Here is a 13353-nt window from a genome sequence, read left to right as displayed (position 1 = left end):
AGCTGTACCGGACTACCTATGTGATATTTTCAAACCAGAACAGCATTACATGGTCATTATCATCTTCACCTTCATCATCAAAAGCATTTAAGTGATCATGACATTGTGCTCAGTGCTGTGCAGAATAAAGTTAATGTTTACAATTTGTACTTTCCAAGTTTACAAAAGGCAGACATGTGTAAGCGTAACAAAGGAACTATTTATGGAGGAAATCTAAAATTCAAACATTTATGTTGCCCTAAGTAAGAGGAGACTGGGATTTTTAAGATTAGAAAGCTTACAGGCAAAGTAAATCATCTTTACAAATTGCCAAAATGGGGTTAGGAGCTTCTTAGAAAACAAAACTTTGTGATTTAAAAACTACTGTGTGCTGTAAGAGAATGGTGAAGTTCGTAGAGTTAAGTTTTCATAGTAGCTAAAAGGCAACTGTGGGAAAGAGAAAACCCAAGACAACACCTGAGTATCACGGAAGCAAATTATGAAGCTGTTAGTTCGTGGAAATCACCACCGTGCCCTCAAGAAGTAGGGGAAGTGATGAAAAGATGACAATTTCAGATTCTGCCTTAATATGCTGCTCCTGAACCAGAGACCGTAGTGACACCAAATTGTGAGATGTCTAGGACCTCAACACAGGGCTAGGCTACATAACACTCAAGAGAAGACGGATGAAGTGCACAACATGCAAAATTAGGGGCTAATATAATTTCAAAGTGACTGTGAATCCCTGATGGAGAGGCCACTTACCAACAGAGAACGCTACACACTCTAACGGGAAAGCAGGCTGGGCCAGGGGAGGTACCATGAGCAGTGTCTCAGAAACCACACTTTGATAGGTAACAAAGTATTTAGAAAACTTGAGTCTTCTGGGGTACTGTATGAAAAAAAATCATAGGGGAAATTTTAGTGAATAAAACAGGTATTTGAATCTCTTATATTAGTGATAATGATTTGAATCACCTCATTATGGGAATGTATAAAATCTAGGTGTCATAAAAATGTTCAAGATAATTCTGATGGATTATCCACTGATTGTCTTTACGGTTTCTTAGGAATTATTTGCAAAACATTCTCTTTGAGATTATTTGCAAAGCTTACTTTCATATTCTGTTGATAACAGAAGCATCCTTCGGGAAAGCATTGGCAAAAATGCTGTGAAACCCATTATGATTTTTGCAAACCCATTTTTATTTCCCCCTGGAAAATAAGTGCTTCAGAAATGATTATAAATATGTAAAATTAAGTCCAATCAGTCAGTGGTTAAATACATACGTGTGCCTAGTTTTTTACTCTTTTCATTTTTTTTTTGGAAGTTCTGTGCCCGTGGGTCTCGAACATAGAACCCTAACATCAAAAGTCACATGTTCTACCAACTGAGCCAGCAAGGTGCCCCCATGTATGACAACTAAAATGGAGTTATTACTGCTGATGGGCCCTGTGAACAGTCATTTTGCAATGAGAAATGAATGCACAAGCTTAAAATAAAAAGGCAGGGAATTGCATTGTCCGAGGAACTGGTTAAGGGCATTGCCAAGGGCTCTTATGCTTTGGGGGAAGGATGGTTAGCCAAACCACTCATTTAAAACATATATATATATATAAATTTTAATAATATATATTATATATATTATATATGGCATCTAAGTAAACAAAACAATCTGCTTGCACAAATTCTACATCTAGGCAAGTCCCTGCCCTTCCTGACTCCTTTCCAAAGGAAAAACACTTCTAAGCTCTTCCCATATAGCATTTCTGGAGCCCACCCCTTACAAGTGGGCAGAAGACAAGGGTCTAAAAGACTCATGCATAGGATATCCCAATGCAATGACCCTTTAGACAATCTTCATCAAAGACCATCATGCAGGGGATGGTCCAATAAAGTTCCAATAAAAAGAACTTTCAATTCTTCTTCTTGTGGTCTACTTTTTGACTCAATTTAATCCCTCAATGTGGAATTTTCTACATTAATTAAAGAAAACTTTTAAGCAACACAACGCATATCCTAACACTCTGGGTCAAGGATGCCACATTGCAGCTATAGTAGAGGCATGGGACAACTTGACAGTTTGATGTCCAAGTACTACCTCACCAATGCTGTCAGTCAGTTAATTCATAAGAATCCAATCTAGTGGGTGGCTGAGTCAATAATGTGTTTTGAAATATCCTGGATTTTAGTTATGATTATTCAAGCAAGAACTTCACATCACGGGTAACACATGGATGCTTGTCAATCTTGGCAAGAACACAAAGCGAGGGACCAAAACACACACACACAACAACAACTTCTCTTAGAGTGATTACAATGGGAAAACAGAAGGAAATATTTCTGCATGCTGTTTTGTTCCAAAGTACCAGGTGCTCCCGCAAACAGCACAGAACATTTGAGGTGTAGATAGCCAACATCACTTTCTTGCCTCCACAGCCATGAAACAAAACACTAAAATAAGAAAGAACATGTCTCTTCCTATACCCATCTTAGAAAACACATTTCATCAACACCCTAGTATCCTCTCCTTTTTCTGTTCAAAGCTTGTTCTTTCGGACCAAAAAATAAACAAACGAAAAGCCGATTTGTGTAGCACAGAATGTGGGACACGTAACTCCTCTGAAATGTGTGCTTTGCTTTACTCGCTCTAGACACATTTTCTGCAGGAGACAGAACAGGAAGACCTGTGTCTTTTTTTATTTTTTCCTAAAGACAGTGTGCCAGCCAGAAAGCTGACTCCATTTATTTCTCCTGCAGGGAGCCAGCGTGTTCCTTCTCCTGGAAGATGCAGGTACTTAAAACAGTAATAGGCTTTGTGGTTTATCGAGAGTATTTCATCCCAAGATCTCACAGGCATAAAGAATAAAACATAAACTAATGGCTCTTTCCAACAAGCTTGGGAGGAATTAAATGGAAAGGAGGACTGTCATCATGCTTCCCTGGAGAAACAGAGAAGAAAGCAACTTAACTCAGGTAGCCCAGGGAAAGAACCAAAGTCAAGTTGACCTGAGATTTGGACACAGGCCTGCAGACTGTTACTCTTCATTCCTAGGAGCTTGATCAAGAGCTGAAGCAAAACAAATGATGCATTTGACCCCCTTTTAAGTTTCAAATGCCGTGTGATTGGGAGAGGGGGACGAGGCAGCTTCCCAGAGTTTTGTGAGTCAACGGTTTTATTATAAAGGATAACTTGAATTCTCTAATTTCTCAGGATATCCCAGGTGCTGTGCATACTCAAACTTAGATAAAAATTAGGAAGAATTTAAGAGAAGAATAATTTGTATTGTCAGTTCTTTCAGTAGTTTTCCCCTGCCCCACACGCACACACTGTCACTCTTGCATGTTTTCTAATTTTATGTATTCACAGCACTTCTTACTTGGCGCTTTCTATGCTAAGCAGGGTGATCTTTGAAAGGACACTGAAGGTCACTTTAGATACATTTAAACATCAGTCTGACTTAACATCTAAAGCCACAGGGCAAAAATGTGGTGGTTAAAAGAAATCCTGCTAAGGGATGGCCAGCCAGGCCCTGTGGTGCTCACGGATGTGACTAGAGTGTAGACAATCTCCCAGGGTCCCATTTGTAAACAAAAACTGCCCACACTAGTGGGAAACCACACTTGGCATTTGGAATCCTTGGGGTCTTTTCCTTAACTCAGTTGACTTCCCCACCCACAAGAGCTCTACAATGTTCCAGAGCCATCATTTCACCAGTGTTTGGGGCCCAGCCTCTCCGGATCAGGGTAGACGGCTAAATATGAAAGTGCGGACTCGGATCAACAGAGGACAAGGATCTGTACCTTCAAAGGGCTGGCCCGTCTTGGAAGAGGATCCAAAGAGAGGGCAACAATTCATGTTGGTTTAGGACTCCCTTAAATTCCCTCTGTCGGTTTACCTTTGTCTGGATGCTGGTGCAAATCACAAACCTTCAATGTACTTCTACTTCAGATTTTGAGGTTACCACAAATGAGAGTGCCCTGCATTCTGTGTGGGTCCTGCCCTTCTCTAGTCCGTGTCAGTATTCAACGAAGCAAGTTAATCTCCCTGGTAAGTGACGGCTCTGCCCCTTGTAACTGGCACAGAATCAATTTTTTAACTTGATTTGAGAAATGAGGAGAGTATCAAGAATTCAGTACTGGCTAGTGGATTCATTAGCAGGCTGTATCAGTTTTAGCTGGAATCTGTTTGGCTGTCCCCATCTCTTAGTTCAGTTTTTTTTCCCCTCCTTTTATCATCGATCCTGCCCCCAAGACTTATTATCTACTCTGTCTAGTGGAGGACACCAACCTCCTTTGCTAAGTTGTTCACAGCAGGCTCACATACCACACTGTTCTAGCCCAAGCTCTGACAGCTCCATTGAGAGGAGGAAGAAAATGTGGGCTAGCACTACGCTTCCACAGAAATTGACCACGACTCTTGCGAAGGCTTTGGGGAAGCAAACAAGGGAGTGGAGAAAGAAGCAAAGGGAATTACTGTCAGGAAACCTAGTTATTGTATGCAACAGGTATATACAGTCTTTCAGAAGATCTCCAAGTAGTGTAAAGCTCTCCTTTCAAGCCATGTGACAATAACCAAGAACTTACCTCAAAGGAATTGATATTCATTTTTTTGGTGGAAGATTAGTAAAAGGGAAGATTGATTTTCCAATCGCTACAATATTTCCTCTGCTTCTTTTCAAAAAAGTTTTAATGTTTATTTTTGGGAGAGAAAGAGACAGAGTATGAGCCACGAAGGGGTAGAGAGAGAGAGAGAGACACAGAATCCAAAGCAGGCTCCAGGCTCTGAGCTGTCAGCACAGAGGCTGATGTGGGGCTCAAACTCATGAACCTGATCATGACCTGAGCTGAAGTCGGATGCTTAACTGACTCAACCACCCAGGCACCCGTATTTCCTCTACTTCTAAGCCCATTCTCTGCCCTGATCAGGTTTATGGATACAGAGAAAGGAACAAGTGAAGGATGATAATGTGATCGGAGGAATGCCCAGGCAGGAAAAGACCTTTGTCCAAGCATAATCCTGTACTTGGTACTGCATGTCTGCACTGTCCACTGTGGTTACAGAATCTTGGTGCAACTGTCATTTGGAGAAAATCCTACTGGGAAATCTATAGAGGGATGGAAGCTGTCATGCAGTGTGCCTACAATCCCTGTGAGAGGAGGCATACCTACCCTCAATACCTGTGATATCTGCCATGGCCTTGAGGAACTCACAATGTAGCAGAAAGAATTCATATTCTGAGGGGGAGGGGGGCCTCGAGCCTTCCCTCTGAAGAAATAGTGCCAGACCCACCAGAAACCAGAAAACTAACCTATATTCTTCAAAACAGCTTTTTCCTGCAGAAGCTAGTGGGTTTATTCTATTAGTGTCCTACAGAGAATGATTCTGGGGTGCTAGAGAGAATAGCTGGAAACACAGCTAGTTTCTCATCTGAAAAGGAAAGTTATACTTAATTAGGGACTGCATAGTTTGCGTGTATTTCAAAATTCATGTGTTGAACCTCTAATCCCCAAAAGAGCCTTTGGGATGTAATTAGGTCATAAGGATGGAGTCTTTGTAACAGAAGACAAGAGACAGCAGCGATATCCACTCTCTGCTCTCTACTATGTGAGGACACAGCAAGAGAATGAAGAGAATGGCTATCTGCAAACCATAAAGGAAACTCTCACCAGAAACTGGCCATTCAGTAACCTGGAGGCTAGGAAGCCTGGAATTAAGATCTGTGAGAAAGAAATTTATATTGTTTAAGCCATCCAGTCTGTGATCTATGTTACAGCAGCTCACGCTGACTAAGACAGCCTCATAGAATACTGACTTGCGGACTCTACCACAAAGGTTAGATTCCTAAAGATCAAGAAAAAAATATAGAAACAACAGAGGCAAAGTAAGATACACCATGTCTTAAAACGGATTATGTAACTTTCAAGTTCCCTGCTGTTGGCAAGTAAATGATACCAAATCACATGCAGATTCCAAGTTACTTCATTTCACCCACAGCCTCAGGAAAGAATATAGATTCACTTATTCTTTTAGCTATCATTTATGGAGCACAGGGTGCCTGTGTGGCTCAGTCAGTTAGGCAGTTGCCTTTGGCTCAGCTCATGATCCCACAGTTCCTGGGTTGGAGCCCACATCGGGCTCTCTGCTGTCTGTGTAGAGTGCTCTTTTCATCCTCTGTCCACCTTTCTCATTGCTCCTCCGCCGCTTGTTCTCGTTCTCTATCTCCTAAATAAATAAAAATTTATATAATTGATGGCGTGTACCTACTATGTCAGAACCTGTGCTTAATTCACACTATGGGCATTTTTCATAGGAGACTGGCTTCATTCAGTTAAAGCTTCCAGTCATTATGGGGCTGTACAATCAGCTAAGGAGCTTGTCAAACACACAGTCCCTTTTAAGGAAAGGAAAGGAGGCAGTCCTGGCAGCCACAGAAGATACCAGGCCGGCACATCCGTGCTCACAGCTGACTGGACAGAGACCGGGCACCCGACTCACACGCAGCCAATCCACAGGCTACTTACTCAGAGCCGCGTGTGTTCTGGCAAGAAGAAAGTATCCTTGCTCTTACTTGCTGTGTAGTAATTACTCAGGACAATCAGTGTGTCCCTCTTGAGAAGCAGTATACATAGAATGAGTCAGAAGAGAGGGGGGTAAACAAAAAAAGAGCAGATATACAGAAAACCTCTTACTCATATTTCTCCTTAGCAAAGCCCTAACTTGTACCTGCTCAGTTCAATAGCGCTGGTTTCCTAAACCCAGAACCACTGTCTAGTTCCTATCACTATAACGCCTGGTCATTATCTGGCTTCTATTTTGAGGTTTTCATGAGACTCCAACTCCATTATTGGCATCGACATCCTTAAAATAAGCCCTCATTATTTGAGTTACCCTAAGTGAATCACAGTTCCTTGCAAGCAAAATAGTCCATTAAACAAATATGATCGGATAAGAGGGCTATGAAGAAAGTGCAGCGGAAGCACAGAGGGCGTAATTAACACTGCTAGAATTTAAAAACCTGATTTTGAATTTCAATGTTACAGTACTGAAGAAATTTGCCATATTTCAAAGGTCACTACATCTAAATTGACACAATGAATTATACAAAATGACACACTTGATTTTCTTGACGACTCAGACTTATCTTTTTTTCTTGACAGGGTCAAATACAAAATAAATGGTGAGTGGAACCCCTTCTCCCTGCTGACGTCCCCTACCAGTTGGTACAGGGAGGGATACAAGAGCAAGACTCTAATTAGAGAATATTTGAGATGGGCCGACCAATGAGGAGACAACGCCCAACACCACAAATGAGCTCAAGGATCAATAGTGGAAAAACAGGACCCACTCTAATGGCACAGGAATGGGGACCAAGGCAAACTCTCTTCAACCAGTCCCCTGCTTGGGAACCTGGAGTGCTCTCCCATTAACATGAGACATTTGCTAGAAAAGTGCTGTACATGAACAGCTAGTCTAACACGTGGATTGGTGGTAACTTATTCCTACTTGGTATAAGCTCTTCAGGGAAAGCTGAACTTGCTGAGAGCAGCCTTGAATGTTACCAGCATTTTCTAGCACCTGTTAGCTGTTATGCAGGAAAGGCATCTCATTATCAAACATAAATGCTGTCAGTAATGGCATGGAAGAATCATAAACGAGTGCAGGTTTAACTTACGGGTATAAGTATTTTCTCTCCGCAAGCTCGTACTGTTTAAAAATTCCTTTTTTGTGGGGACAATCCTCAAGCCGAATACATAGGAAAGAAACGTTTCAAGGCATGGATTTGTGGTACAAAACAAAACAATGCCCTCCCCCCCACCGGTTTAAATCTGTGTGCTGTGGACTGGAGGGGGTGCCAGTGGGAAAGCACCGTATTCCAATTCCTCTCGGCTGCTGCAGAAGTTTGCTGGATTCTCTTTCACTCCCGTGAAAAGCTCCCAGCACTGATGGAGAGTGCACAGTTTAGATAAACTGGATTAGAAGGAGAGAGAGAGATGTATATAATTCTTCCTTAGACACTAAAAATGGGGCGGCCGTCTGCCATAGTAAGTCCAAGAAAAGCGCCCTGCTTATCTCGACTCCAACCTGACGTCAGTAATTATACAGGACATGAGAAGAGAGGTCCCTGTTAACCAAAGCAGGGGGTTTATCTGGCCTTTGTAGGCTCCTGTATAAATCCATTAGCATTGCAGCCTCATGATTCCCTCTCTTGTCGTACACTGTTTACCCTTATCTTTTGCTCGACACAAAAGCACAATCAAGACAAAGCCGAGGAATGTGTGGCTCTTCACTGCAAGGGAACGCCTCCCCTGCTTATCTCTTTTAATTATTATTTATACTCTGCATTTGTTTTCAGGTGAAAATCAAATAACAGAAGTAGAAAAGCCACCCTGCATTTCCTGGGCTCTGGTCTCATTAGCCAGATTTTCTTAAAACTCTGGTACTTCAGAGAAGTTTTGCCAAGTGGCTAAATGAAATGCACACAATTGCAAAGTGTTATGAATATTTATGATGGTTTAATGATGGGATTTTTTTTTGCATCCATGAATAATAAAGATTCTAACAAGAACAGATAACGAGATGGGGACAAAACAGTGAAGTGGTTAATACCAGAACTACTCTTGGAGGGACCCCACTGGGAACAGCAGGAGCTAAAGGCCTGCCTCCCCCTCTACCAGGACCAAGTGCAAAGCAGGGGCTTGAGGGTTAGCCTGTTTTCCTCCCTCCCTTTAACCCACACCGTCAGCTAAAATAGGCATTCCGTCCCTCCTCTGTGCCTAAGCTCATGGTCTCTGGGGGCAGGGAAGTTCAGAGTGACAGATACCGCTGTCAAGTGACCTTCCACTTCTAATGGCAGTATTGATTTCAGCCGTGGGTCACCAGCAGAATTTGCTGCTGTGCCGTTTCTAAGCCAGTTACTGGTTAAAAAAGCAGTTGGTGGAGGCCCAGAGTGCTGGGCCTGCTCTGAAGGTTGCAGCCTAACTCACTGGCTACCAACCTCAGCTTGAGGAGAGGCTTTGACAAAAGTTTCTAAAAGGTAAACGCTAAAGTTGTTATCCACCCCCCCAATATTTCATGTACTGAAGACAAGTAATTCCCCATGTGAGCCTGCCAGGCTCTGGCATATAGGAACACTCTATGTCCCAGGTTCTGGTCTCATGTAGCCGGCCTAGGAGCAAACCACCTTCCCACATGAAAAGCCACTTACAAAATGNGTTAGATCAGGGAGCTCTGGGATAGCTGCCATGTTTGTCTTAGGTGATTTACTCACGTGAGGCGAGCTTGCCCAGATCTCCCAAGGTTGGGCCTTCAGTTAGTAAATATTTACTGAGCACCTACCATATGCCACAAAACGTGCCAAGCACGTGGGGTACATCTTTGAAGAAAAAAAAACAATGGCCTTTTCTCAAGCATTTTACACACTAGTAGGTGGAAAGAGAATATAAAAAAATAAGCCCAACAAATAACTTCTAGATCCTTAGGAAAGTGACCCAGGCAACAAGAACACAGGACTTCCACCACTTATCTTGGTAATAGGCTTACTTGATTGTAGATAAACATTCCAGAAAAGTTACATGAAAACCAAATGATATTTTTCATGCCCTCAAACAGTGTTTATGTAAGTCTTTAAAAACATTACCTGATGAATCCCTTAAGTAATGGCCATGTCCTGCTTCTGCTCCTTTGGGAATCTGAATTTCTACACACTAAGTTTGGTTTACAAACACATAAATGTCCATTCTTCATGTCCTATGCTTGGGATTGGAAATCTTTACTACCAAACCATAATACTGCCTGATATTTGGCTTACCCCCTGTGTTGGGAAGTGAGTACACAACCATGCTCTTAAATCTACTGATGCAAGTTTATGGGAAAACAATTCTTATCTGGAGACTCATTTAAAGAATAAATTAGGTGCCGAGAAACAATGTCCGATAGGCCTCCATGATTGCTTTACTTGCTCTCCATCTCTATATTCCTCACCAGTCTCCTCACACAGTCCAACATCCCTGCCTGCCAATTTTATTAAAGCCTGCTGTGCGGGAATTTCCTTTCTCCGCTTTACTAGCTACCAAGACAACCCCGTCAACGTGATTTTTCACACATTTTCTCTTCCTGTGTTCTGCATCTCAGTGAAATTTCATCTCTCTGACTCACTGTTAAGTGTTTCTCATCTGAAATCACACTCACTCGTAATCTCAAATAAAGTGCAAAAAGAGGAAGTCACAAAAGGACAAAGACTGAAGTCCTTTTCCCTCCAATTACTCAGACATTAAGCAAAAGCTACATGGGAATAGCCCAGTCAACCAAGACTGAGTACCAACATCTATGGAATAGAAGATTAGTCTTGGCACACAACACATCACATTCCACAGCACTTCTCCCTTAATAAAGCACATACATCTGTCTAGATATTAAAATCTAAGGAACTCATGATAGGTGTTTCATAGACCAAAAACAATCACTAGAAATTGGATTCTCACAGGGTAGACCCTGTATTGCCTCCCCAGGGAATTAGTAACAGAGTTAGAGGAGGAAGAGCTCAAAGGGACAAAGGCAGAATAAAGAAAAGAAGAGGAAGGAAACACTAACAGAAAGGAGATGAAGAAGCAGACTGTGAAGGCTATCCCTGCCCACGCTACCTTAGTAGCAGCAAAAACTCAAGTCTCTTAGTGAAAATAAGCAGTCTTCTATTTGATCATACAGTACAAAAGCAAAATCACAAGCATAAGCTGAGATCTCTATGCGTACATTCTCATTACGATGTACCTAATTCTAACAGACCAGCAGTCCCAACAATATATATGTCCACCTTGTCCAGTGATAGTGGACAGGTCCAAAAACAAATCATCACAATGCTAAGACAAAGAGCAGGACCCTGGGCCCAACTTTGGCTTCTGACAAGTGTAGCATGGTTACAACTGGTCACTTGAGGTCCTTGCATTTTGTCAAGAGCTGTGTTTGATGCTTAGCTGGATATGAGTTCCATCAAGGACTTGATGTCTAAAGCATTCATGACAGAGACGGGAGGTAACTGAACACTTAAAACAGGCTGTTTGTATGGTTATATGTGGTCAAAAGTGAAGTGAAAGGAAGACCTCCTGCTTTCTTGTTCTTTTCATCACAGTTTACAAAGGAAGAGTAGGAAGGGATGTGTGGGATCAGAGTGGGGAGAAAAAAAGAATGGAAAACCCAAGGCAATAATGATCTGTGGAGAAATATCAGTGCTAGACTATGTCTACTCTTTATGACAGGCATTTATGATGATTCCCAGGGCATCTGGGCGGCTCAGTTGGTTGAAGTCTGACTCTTGATTTTGGCTCAGGTAATGATCCCAGGGTCTTGGGATTAAGCCTTATGTTGGGCTCTATGCTGAGTGTGGAGCCTGCTTGAGAACCTCTCTCTCTCTCGTCTCTCCCTCTCTCTTTCTCCCAAACCCCCCCCACCCCTCTCTCCTGCTAATGCTCTCTTTCTAAAAAAAAAAAAAATCCTAATGATGGTCTATCATGGTATCATGGTATAGATGTATTAAGGTCAAGGGAAGAACAGACATGGACCAACAAGCTATTTAGAAAAAATTTATGCAGTTTAAAAAAAAGTTAATCAATCAAATAAAACAGTACCATGTAGTACCACAATGGTCAACTTGTTTCAACCTGATTGTGGTTCCCTGGATCTCAAACATCTGATTTTAGATCTCAAAAGATGGGCCAAATCTGAAGTAAATGGTGGAATCAACAGAAATCACACATCAGCTAGGCTCAGAGTGACAGTCGGCCCTGACCCCTGTGAGTGTCTTAGTTGTATTTGAACTGTCCATCTTCCTAAAAATCCTGAGTGACATGCTAGTTATGATTAGATTCTTGGTACAATTGCAGAAACCACTGGCTTTGGAATCAGAGAAACTTAAATTTTAATCTGGTCTAGTCCATTAACTTACAAAAAAAAAAATTCCTCTGCCTCTTCATCCATAAAGAACAGTAAGGACACCTCCTTTACATGTAGTTATTGGAAGAGTTATATAAGTTACTCTATGTCAAGTAACAAGCATGGCTATATGCTCAGGGTAAATGCCTGATAACTGTCACCAACAAAAATACTTGAAAGAATACCTCTGAAAGATTTGAACACAGAAACTACTTCTTCCTACTTTGCCTTTTAATGTATACCTTCACCTATTTTCTCTACTTTTCTTTAACCTGAGATACTTTTCTTTAACGTGTAGCTTTCCCAAATTCTATCCTGGTCTCTATCACTTCAATATTCCCTAAGAATAGAGGAAATAATGAAAATGTTCCTGTCTGAGAGAATCAAGAAGGCTCAACAAATGGTATAGATGAGATGACAGCTTTATAAAAAGAAACCAAATGGAATTTATCCCTCCAAAGTAGAGTCTCTTGCTCCAATTCCCTGGAGGCCCTAGCCATACTCTCAATGTTGCTACCTTTGTTTTAAAAAGAACTTTTTAAAACATTCTCCTTTTGTAATTGCTTTAAAAATCTTTTCAATGTCTTCGCTGATGATAAATTTGTATGTTTTGGAGGTGGATTTAATTTTGAGAAAGAGCCTAAAGTCCTTGAAAGCAAAACTGGTAAGTAAAGAAGGTGACCTATTGGGGCAGTGCTGTTTTTAGGCAAAATGAGATGTAATTTGCAAACATCTGTGTAATTTTCTTGCATGGATTTTAAGAATTCCTGAGATAAAGTCCAAAGATATTTGAATAAATTCAGTATTTCTGGGATCAGTATGGGTTTCAAAAGTTATTCCTTTCAAAGGACAACTATTTTGGCTGTTTAACTCCCCTTGTGTTTGTTTAAAATATATATACACACACGGTCATCAGTCATCACTTTATAGTCACTCTTGATAGACACAGAGATGATAATGTTTCTCATCTGTAGCATACCAAGTAATGAAAAATGTGTGAAAATTTAGCAACTAGGAATGTTTACTATGGAATTGATCCGACTTCTTGTCTTCATCAGCTCAAGATGTGCATTTTATATGTTGTGCAAAAGCACGTGTGACTTAGTGGAAATATCTTGGCCTAGAAACTAATTAATAATACTTGCAAGGCACGGGAAGGCAGATAGTGTTGAACATACCAAACTTCCATTTCAGGGCAACTTGTTAACTAGAATTCTCTGTTAACCATTATATTTTGGCAAGTACAGTGAAAATCTCCTATAACCATGATCACGCGAAGGTTGTACAAGATAACATATTTTATGAGCCATCTTAAATATGTAACTAAATTAATAAATAAAATGATATAGATTCTGGGTTAAGATGGCAACAAAGGAGTGTCCTGATGGACTCACTGAATCTACAGGTAGACACTGAACAATTTCCTCTGGTAACAAAATCCAAA

Source organism: Crocuta crocuta, unplaced genomic scaffold (genome assembly GCF_008692635.1).
Source record: "Crocuta crocuta isolate KB4526 unplaced genomic scaffold, BGI_CrCroc_1.0 scaffold131, whole genome shotgun sequence".
In the NCBI taxonomy this organism is placed as follows: Eukaryota; Metazoa; Chordata; class Mammalia; order Carnivora; family Hyaenidae; genus Crocuta; species Crocuta crocuta.
Note: the sequence above shows the minus strand (reverse complement) of the source record.